Source organism: Nicotiana tabacum, chromosome 9 (genome assembly GCF_000715075.1).
Source record: "Nicotiana tabacum cultivar K326 chromosome 9, ASM71507v2, whole genome shotgun sequence".
Taxonomy (NCBI): domain Eukaryota; kingdom Viridiplantae; phylum Streptophyta; class Magnoliopsida; order Solanales; family Solanaceae; genus Nicotiana; species Nicotiana tabacum.
The window spans coordinates 58,253,249-58,263,938 of NC_134088.1; positions in this window are offsets into that span (position 1 = coordinate 58,253,249).

The following is a 10,690-nucleotide window of genomic DNA, read 5'->3' on the forward strand; positions in this document are numbered from 1 at the left end:
CTGAGTAGTCTTCAACTACTCCTTAATGATTTTAACTTTTTCCATAGCCCGATACACGAGGTCTGGACCTATAACCTCTACTTCCCCAATTTTGAACCTCCCAATGGGAGATCTACATCTCCTACCATATAATGCCTCGAACGGTGCCATCTGAATGTTAGCATGATAGCTATTGTTGTATACAAATTCTATGAGTGGTAAATGATCATCCCAGCTACCTTTCATCACGATCCAAACCTATGGGCCGCAACGAGCACCCGGTACCTTACTTAACCGAGTACCAACATAACATATCTTTCTTATTGTACTTTAATTGGCAAATGGGCCAAATGGGACGTCATGGGCTAACAAGAATAAATATAGGGGAATACTCAATATAGGACGACCCAACCTGATATAAAAACTCATACATGTGATATACGGGCCTATAAGGCCATCATGATCATTTGTAAACTCAAAACCTCGACCGGCAAGGCCATACAAGCATCCGTATACATGTTGCTAAGTATTAAGAATTTTCATTGGATTGAGGTTAAAATCTATTTTTGCAAGGTTTGAATTAGGAAGAAGGTTATACGATTTGATTATTTAAGGCCAAATGAAGCCAACTCCTAAAGGCCTTCACGTAGGTATCATGTCTCTTACTTAAAAACGGCCACCTTTCAATCAAAATGGTGAGTCGCTTTAATTAGCATGGGAGGCTTCCACATTGGTTGATTTACTTTTTATCCAAAGACCTTAGTCTTTATCCAAAGGTAACCACTAATTAAATTAATAGGTTCCCATTACCCAATAATTAACCAATTACCCACATAATTAAGAATTATCTTAACTTTAAAATACTACTCACTTTTAACACACTTTATACACCTTACTATCATGTCCATGTAGTACCTTGTATGGTACTAGTCCATAAATACCGGATATTTTAGCTCGGGCCGTATTTTATCCCAAAATGACAAACTTCGACGAAATTCATTTTCTTCGATTTGCTTACCCTCTCACCTTCACGAATTTACTCATTACTTATTTGAAATAGCATAAAATTCTTAAAATCTTAAAATAATCTCATTCTCTAACTTACGTCGATTAACTTATGATGAAACTTTAACGTACGAAAAATGCGGGATGTAATATCTCATTTTTGAGCTTTCATCAGTTCACTTATGGTGTACTTTCACGTACGAAAACATGGGGTGTAACATCATTCCCCCCTTTGGAACATTCGTCCTCAAATATTGATTGATGCACTTATCATTTTCATAACCCATATCTCTTGCGAATACTTTAATACTCTCCTTGCCATTTAGGTAACTGTTTTTACCTTTTATCATGCAGCCTGTATGACTCTAACTTTGTATGTGCACCTATGCAACTCTTCTCTCCTCTTCCCTCCAACTTTTAGCCAATCTCTGGGCCTCGCTTTGTGAACATATACAAAATTATGTCAAGCTGTCCCTCTGAGTGTCTATAGGTATACTACATCTAAGCAAGCCATACTATACCATAACTCTTACTTCGATTTATCGTTACCGAGGTCTACTCCAATCTCCAGGTTACTCTCGTTGCTTATCTTATCATAGATGTATAAATCCAAGTCCTTTAATGCTTCCTTATTATTGTTCATCTAAAGGATGGAATCCTTATCTCCTCTCATACGTTGGAACTTTATCCATCTATTGCCGATTCACCTTAACGTTGATCCATAATCTACCACTAATAACTTGACTTCTTATGTAACACTGCCGCTAGGGGCTCACGTCTCATCGTGGACATCTTGAGTAATTAAAGTGATCCTACCTAGGGGCGATACTATACTTCCATAACCGTATTTCATAGCATTCCAATGTGATTCACTTATGTAGATATTTTAATCCTGTACGATTCTTGAAATCCCCCCCCTTTTTTTCTTCAAATCATTACTCAATCGAAGGCCCAAACGTCATCCTTTATTTGTCACAATTACACCCTCATTCTATTATCAGGGTAGCATTCTATCTCCTCTAAATGCTATTAGTCTTAGATTCCTTTGAGTTCATTTAGGCTATACTGAGCTTTCTACAACTTAGAGAAACCATGAGCTCTCTTGTTTTCATGGGCTTAATCCTGAGGACTTATCCATTCTCATCACCTTCTCACTTGCCCTTTCTTATGCTTACTCCTGTCATAAAACCTTGTCTCTTTACCATAATTTAGCTTGTGTCCTACATATATCTATTTATACTACTCGCGACCTTCCTTCAACTTGCTTGCATCATAGATTTCCTTCCTTGCCTATAATTATTCGAAGTTACTTACCTCCACACCCTTGTTCTTGTAGGGTTGCTTCTGAACTCATATTTTGACTGTCTTCCCAGTGGCACTATATTTTATTCCCGTAATGTTCATACGGTACCTTTAACTACCCCGACTCCTATCTAAATATACTGCGAGGCTGAATTCACTATATTGGGTTTTACTATGTTTATCTTGCAAAATCTGCTGATTCGCCTGTAACCTCCTGTCTAGCCATAACTCTGCTATTCCTGAATCAACTGCTAACTACTCGTTGACCCATTCTCATATCAATATTCCATGTAATCTTTCTTGGGTTATTTCCTTTGTCTTAACTTACTTCTCGTACTGTCTCCTTATCTATCAATAACATTTCGGGCAGGAACTCTTACTTCCTCTCCTTGACGTCGTGGTTGCATAATGTTATGGAATCGTAGCATATATGTCGGCTTTGGATAATTTCAATCTCATCCCCTTTTCATTTTAGCTCCCTTTTCTCCATCCACGGGCTCTTCGGGTTGCCTAACATTCTCTCCCTACTAGGGAGGGGAGCCATACTAAGGTAATATTTATCCATTCTAGGCTTCCAGTGCCTATATTTGTAGTACTCATATCCAGATGTTCTATTTTAGAGTGCGCCATTTGGGTGTCTCACGAGGAGATCTATTAGCACATTTGCAATCTTCTTCGAAAATGTCATCTAAAGTGAACAATCAATTCACCATTTTGGGTTATTCTAACCCCAGTCGGATCTTGATATCCTATTTTTTCTTAATCTACACCTGTTAGCCCCCAATAGGGTATAACTGAAATGGGTGTGGCCAATTATACATATCTCTGTTACTGTTGAAGGTAACTCACAATGCTTATATTTTTCTGCCGGAACAGTAATACTGATAATCTTCATGAACTGGGTGCCTCGTAGCCTTCTTCACCTTGCTTCTTTTATTTGCTGAAACTTGTGTCTCCCTCCTTATTCCTTTTTACCGTAAGAGTGGATAGGCATTCTTGCCTTAGGGATCCTTATCAAGAAGCTTACACATCTTAGTATACACATGATTTGTCGAATACGTCATATTTATCCATCATAGGCCTGATGCAAAAATTGAGTTCCTTGGACTCAACTCTTCCACAACTATATTTCTTACCAACCGTCTTTCTAGATGTAGGTATCGTCATACTATAAGTAAGATAGAGTTTAGGAAATTGATTTATTATAACTGAGCTCTACCACACGATCTAGAGTAGGAAGAAAGAGTGACAGTCCTAAATGCCCCGTAACCTCCTGCTTATAAGTGTGGTGCACGACACACCCATAAACAAGACTCTACTAGACACGACTTTTAGACTCCCTAGGACGGAGCCGCTCTGATACCACTTTTATCATGACCCAAACCTATGGGCCACAACGAGCACCCGGTACCTTACATAACTGAGTACCAACATAACATATCATTCTTATTGTACTTTCATTGGCAAATGGGCCAAACGGGACGTCATGGGCTAACCAGAATAAGTATAGGGAAATACTCAATATAGGACAACCCAACCTAATATAAAAACTTATACATGTGATATACGGGCCTATAATGCCATCATGGTCATTTGTAAACTCAAAACCTCAGCTGGCAAGGCCGTACAAGTATCCGTATATATGACATCTGTCTATAAGCCTCTAAGAGTATATATACTTAACATAAAGGTGGGGACAGGGCCCCGCCATACCAAACAATATGCGTCTAAATCATACCGACCAAACAAGCAACTCCGGAGCAAATGGAGCGCACCGACATCTTCCGCTGAGCTGATAGCCTACTTGGAGGACTCTCGACCTGTCTATCGGGACCTGCGGGCATGAAACGCAGCGTCCCCAAGCAAAAGGGACGTCAGTATGAATAATGTACCGAGTATGTAAGGCACATAAATAAGTACATAAAAGACATGGATGAAATACCGAGTAAATGACTCAACCTGTAGGTCTGGACAACTCTGTAAATCATGAAATACTTATAGTGTCATGCATATGCGTATGAATGTCATGTCGTGCATAAGTACATGTGTTCATAACATCATCAAGCCTCTGAGGGCATCCCATCATATCATCTCGGCCACTGTGCGCAAAATCATCAACGTATACCAACTGATCAGGTGGTGGTGCGTATATAACACCGTAACCTTTTCCCATATCCCATATACGTATAATATACACGTATATAATGCCATCTGGTCATGTATATATATATATATATATATATATAAATACGCGTATATAACGCCATCTGGTCATGGGTCAATGTACATGTATAAATGAATAAAATGCATGAAAATATGTTAATAATCTCAATATTCCTTTCGGATAAACTTTATCAACTGCGTATCATTCTGAGACTCATGAGCAGAAGATATAATAATATGTCACATGGGGAATCAAGAACACAGAGACCCCTAGTATTTCTATGAATAGAGTCGCTTATGAAAACTGTACATTTGCTCATTTCTTCTGTATAATTTGGATCATGCTAAAAAGAAAGAAGGGTTAGCCTTAACATACATGGAGTGGGGAAAAAATCTATATGGTATTCTTGGAAAAGGTTGCACCGTACTCCCTTAGAATCACAAAATCTCACGTTGCTAACGTGCTAAGAAATCTCGTTGGATTTTGGATGAACAAATCACGTTATAATGTTTTTGTGGGAATTTGTAGGAAATTTCTAAGGAATCATGTTGCTACTATTAAGAATTTTCATTGGATTGAGGTTAAAATCTGTTTTTGCAATGTTTGAATTAGGAAGAAGGTTATAAGATTTGATTATTTAAGGCAAAATGAAGCCAACTCCTAAAGGACTTCACGTAGGTGTCATGTCTCTTACTTAAAAATGGCCACCTTTCAATCAAAATGGTGAGTCGCTTTAATTAGCATGGGGGGCTTCCACATTGGTTGATTTAATTCTTATCCAAAGACCTTAGTATTTATCCAAAGAAAACCACTAATTATTAATTAATAGGTAATGTCCTATTACCCAATAATTAACCAATTACCCACATAATTAAAAATTATCTCAACTTACTTAAAATACTACTCACTTTTAACATACCTTATACACCTTACTATCATGGCCATGTGGTACCTTGTATGGTACTAGTCCATAAATACCAGATATTTTAGCTCGGACCGTATTTTATCCCAAAATGTCAAACTTCGACGAAATTCATTTTCTTTGATTTACTTACCCTCTCACCTTCACGAATTTACTCATTACTTGTTTGAAATAGCATAAAATGCTTAAACTCTTAAAATAATCTGATTTCCGAACTTACGTCGATTAACCTACGACAAAACATTAAGATACGAAAAATGCGGGATGTAATATCTCATTTTCGAGCTTTCATCAGTTCACTTATGGCGTACTTTCACGTATGAAAACAAGGGGTATAACACCTTTGAAGTGTAGAACACAGGCACGTAACATAGCCTCAAGCGTCCGAATGGTCTGCTCTTTCTACCCGTCAGTCTGCGCGTGAAAGGCTGTACTAAGATTCACCTGAGTACCCAAACCTTGCTGAAATATCTTCCAAAACCTAGCAGTGAATTGTGCCCCCCGATCAGAAATGATGGAGACTGAGGTGCCATGCAACTTGACTATTTCTTTTATATACAACTGAGCATATTGTTCCGTTATATCGGTAGTCTTAACCGGTAAGAAATATGTTGATTTCGTGAGCCGATCCACAATCACCCAAATTGAGTCAAACTTGCGTGGAGTGCTTGGTAATCCTACCACAAAATCCATATTAATCATTTCCCACTTTCACATTGGAATTTCTATATTCTGTGCCAACCCGTCGGGCCTTTGGTGTTCGGCCTTCACTTGCTGACAATTTGGACACTTCGCCACAAACTCCTCTACATTACTCTTCATATCATTCCACTAATAGACTTCCTTAAGATCATAATACATTTTAATAGAGCGTGGGTGCACGGAATACCTAGAAGTGTGAGCTTCAGTTATAATTCTTTCACGAAGACCATCCACATTCGGAACACATAGTCACCCTTGGTGCCTTAGTGTACCATCATCCATGCCAAGAGAAAAGGCCATGGCCTTATGTTTATGAATCATCTCTTTCAGTTGCACCAACAATGGATCTTTGTATTGCTTCTCTTTGACTTTCACAACAAGCGATGATTCAGCCCTATTTTGCAAAATTACCCCTCATTCACTAGAGTCCGCCAAACGAACCCTCAAACTAGCCAATCGGTGAACTTCTTTGGCCAATGGCCTTTGATATGCCTCCAAGTGGGCCAAACTACCCATAGATTTCCGGCTAAGAGCATCTGCCACAACATTGGCCTTTCTCGTTTAATATAGAATATCAATGTCGTAGTCCTTGAGTAACTCAAGCCATCTTCTCTGCCTCAGATTCAATTCCTTCTGCTTCAAAATATATTGAAGGCTCTTATGGTCCATAAATATATCAACATGGACCCCATATAAATAATGACGCCAAATTATTAATGCAAATAACATTGCCGCAAGTTCTAATCATGTGTTGGATAGTTCTTTTCATGATTCGTTAGTTGCCTGGAAGCATAAGCTATCAACTTCGCATGTTGCATTAATACATACCCAAGTCTGATTCTTGAAGCATCACAATATACCACAAATCCATCTATACCCTCTGGTAGAGTCAACACCGGTGCCATAGTCAATCTTGCTTTCAAGTCCTGAAAATTCTTTTCACAAGCATCTGACCATTGGAACTTAATTGCCTTATGTGCCAATTTAGTCAATGGAGAGGCAAGAGTAGAAAACCCCTTCATAAACTTTCTATAATATCCAGCTAAGCCTAAGAAACTGCGAATCTCTATTGGAGTTGTAGTCCTCGGCCAATTCTTTACAACTAAAATTTTCTGAGGATCAACCTTAATCTCCTAACTAGAGACAACATGACCCAAGAATGTGACCGATTCAAGCAAAAATTCACACTTTGAAAACATTGCATATAACTTGTGTTGATATAGGGTTTGTAGAAATACACTGAGATGATCGGCATGGTCTTCTCGACTTTGTGAATATACAAGAATATCGTCAATGAACACTATCACAAAAGAATCAAGGAACAGCCTGAAAACGCGATTCATAAGATCCATGAAGGCCGTTGGGGCATTTGTTAGCCCAAAAGACATCACTAGAATCTCAAAATGCCCATAACGGGTCCTAAAAGCTATTTTCGGAATATCCCACTCCCTGATCTTCAATTGGTGATACCCGGATCATAAATCAATCTTGGAGAAGTACCTAGAACCTTGCAATTGATCAAACAAGTCATTTATCCTTGGCAGTGGGTACTGTTTCTTGATTGTGACCTTATTAAGCTGCCGATAGTCAATACACATTCTCAATTACCCATATTTCTTTCTTACAAAAAGGACTGGTGCGCCCCAAGGCGACACACTTGGTCGGATAAAACCCTTTTCTATCAAATATCTCAATTGTTCCTTTAGCTCCTTCAATTCTGCCAGTGCCATTCTGTAGGGTGGAATATATATGGGATGCGTGTCTGGAATCACATCAATCCCAAAATCAATCTCCCTGTCTGGTGGGATCCCAGGGAGTTTATTCGGAAAGACTCCCGAAAATTCATTCACAACAGGCACAGACTCAAGTGTAGGTGCCTCAGCATCGGTGTCCGTAACCCGGACCAAATGGTAAATACATCCCTTGTTGACCATCTTTGTGGCCTTAAGGTAGGAAATAAACCTACCCTTCAGAACTACATCATCAGCCTTCCACTAAATAAATGGCTCGTTTGGAAATTCGAACCTAACAGTCCTGGTTCGGCAATCAAGCTTGGAAAAACAAGAATAAAGCCAATCCATTCCCATTATCACAACAAAATCGACCATTCTCAATTCAATAAGATCAGCCATGGTGTCCCGACCACTCAACATGACAACACAATCCCTATAAACCCGTGCGGCCAAAATAGACTCACCAACCGGAGTAGATACAGAGAACGGGTCATGATGCTGTTCTGGTTATATCCCAAATTCCATAGCAACATAAGGAGTGACATATGACAAAGTGGAACCGGGATCAATAAGAGAACACACATCATGGGATTGGACAGACAATATACATGTGACCATATCTGGAGAAGTCTTTGATTCCCGACGCCTCCGCATAGCATAAAATCTGCTGGGTCCTCTCGAATTCTGTGCACCACCCCTAGCTGCACCATGCCCTGCGGGTGCTGGGTCCAGATGACTGTGCATCCATCGATGACTGGGCGAATGATTGGGATGGTTCTGATGACCCTCCCCTAAATGCCGACCTACCACCACCACCACCGGAAGAACCACCAAAGTTGCCTGCAGACCGGGCCTTGGTGCTACTCTGACACTCCATTTTATTCTTCAATTTGCGGGTCTCTGTGGCCTGAGCAAACGCCACCATCTTACCATAGTTCATATCGGAATTTAAGGCAGCTATAGAAGCCTCATTTATAACCAAAGGGCTAAGGCCCTGTACAAACCGGCACACTCTAGCCTCCATAGTGGGCAACATGTGAATAGCATACTTGGACAGGCGCGCAAACTCCATATGGTACTCCCATACATTCATACTACCCTACTTCAGGCTTTCAAATTTAGCGACACGAGCTGCCTTAGTTTCGGCAGGCAAGAAATGATCCATAAAGGCATATGTGAATTCACCCCACTTTGTCGGAGGGCTTCCCTCCTCACGGGATTCTTCCCACAACTCAAACCAAGAATAGGCTACCCCTTTCAGGCGGTAGGAGGCCAACTCCACTCCCTCCGTCTCTGTAGCATGCATAACCCGGAGAGTCTTGTGCATCTCATCAATGAAGTCCTGGGGGTCTTCCCCGGGATCAGTACCCGTAAACACTGGAGGATCTAACTAAATAAACTTGTTCACCCTAGAACTAGCATATTCCCCTGGATGACTGGAAGAAGTAGGCCCAACACTAGATCTCTAGGCCTGAGAAACCACTATCTGTGTCAAAATTTCTATGGCTCCACTAAGATCAACATCAGACACACCAGAATCGGAAGCTGGAGCTGGAGGTGTAACTTGAATATCAATTGGAGGAACTATTGCACCTTTAATAAGTGTAGGGACACATGCGGTCTGATCAGCTGTGGTAGAATAAGGTAGCGTAGTAACTGGCGGAATATCCTCACCCCTCGGGTGCTCACCCGCATAATCAAATATAGGGTCAACTATCATTCTTGGGGTGTCATTGGCTCTTTGGCCAGTTCTTGCCTTTTTCTTAGGTGCCATGTACTGAAAGTTAAAGTAAAGCATGAGTTAAAGGAGGAACAATCTTACCATTAGCTTTATCGCACGATCGAGAACATGAAAGAAGGGTATTTTTTCATAAATGCCCATGTAGCATCCTAATTATAGATGTGGTTGACAACACACCGATAATTAGGACTCTACTAGACATGGCTTCGAGACATCATAGGACACTTTAAAACCTTAGGCTCTGATACCAAGTTTGTCACGCCCCAAAACCGAGGAGCGCGATCGACGCTCAATCGAGTGAACTCGATCGAGCAAGCCTGTTAGATTTCCTTCTATCCAAACTCATCCACGAATGAAGATAATACATATGTTATGTTACATCCCGTACTTTTCTACGTTGGTTTTGTCATAGGATTATTGACATAAGTTTAATGACAAGACTATTTTTGAGGTTATAAGTACTTATGATATTTATATCAAGTGCTAAGTAAGTGTTGTGAAGGTCATAGGGTAAACAAATCGAAGAAAGCGAGTTTTGTTGATGTTTGATATTTTGGGATATAATAAGGTCCAAGGTATAATACTCCGTATTTATGGACTAGTACCATACAAGATACCACACGATCATGATAGTAAGGTATATGAAATATATTAGTATTTAAGTGAATCGAGACCTAGAAATTATTGTGTGAATAATTGGTTAATGTTGGTATAAAGTCATGGAATATGGAATTAGTTATAATTGGATAAGTGTCATTTGTATGAATCCACGTGGAAGCATGAGGATAAAGGGGGCTCATGACTAATCAACTTTATAAGGATTAAGGTGGCAGCAAGTAGGGAATTCAAAATTGACTAGGCAAGTCTTGGAGCTAGGTGGCAAGATTAGGGAGTTTTGGTGGCTTAGTCATCAAATTATTGGGTTGGATAAGTAATTAAAATATTTGAATAGGCTTGATAAGCCTCCCAACGTGGCAGCAAAAGTCTTGGGAAATGGTGGCTCTTTGGTTTATGGGATTAGGTGGCGTTTTAGGGGAAATTGTGGACTAACAAATGGCATAAAATTGGCCAAGGGTGGCACCAAAGTGCATATATGAGTCATAGCACTTAAAGTACATGGTTTACACGTGTAAATTTTGGTG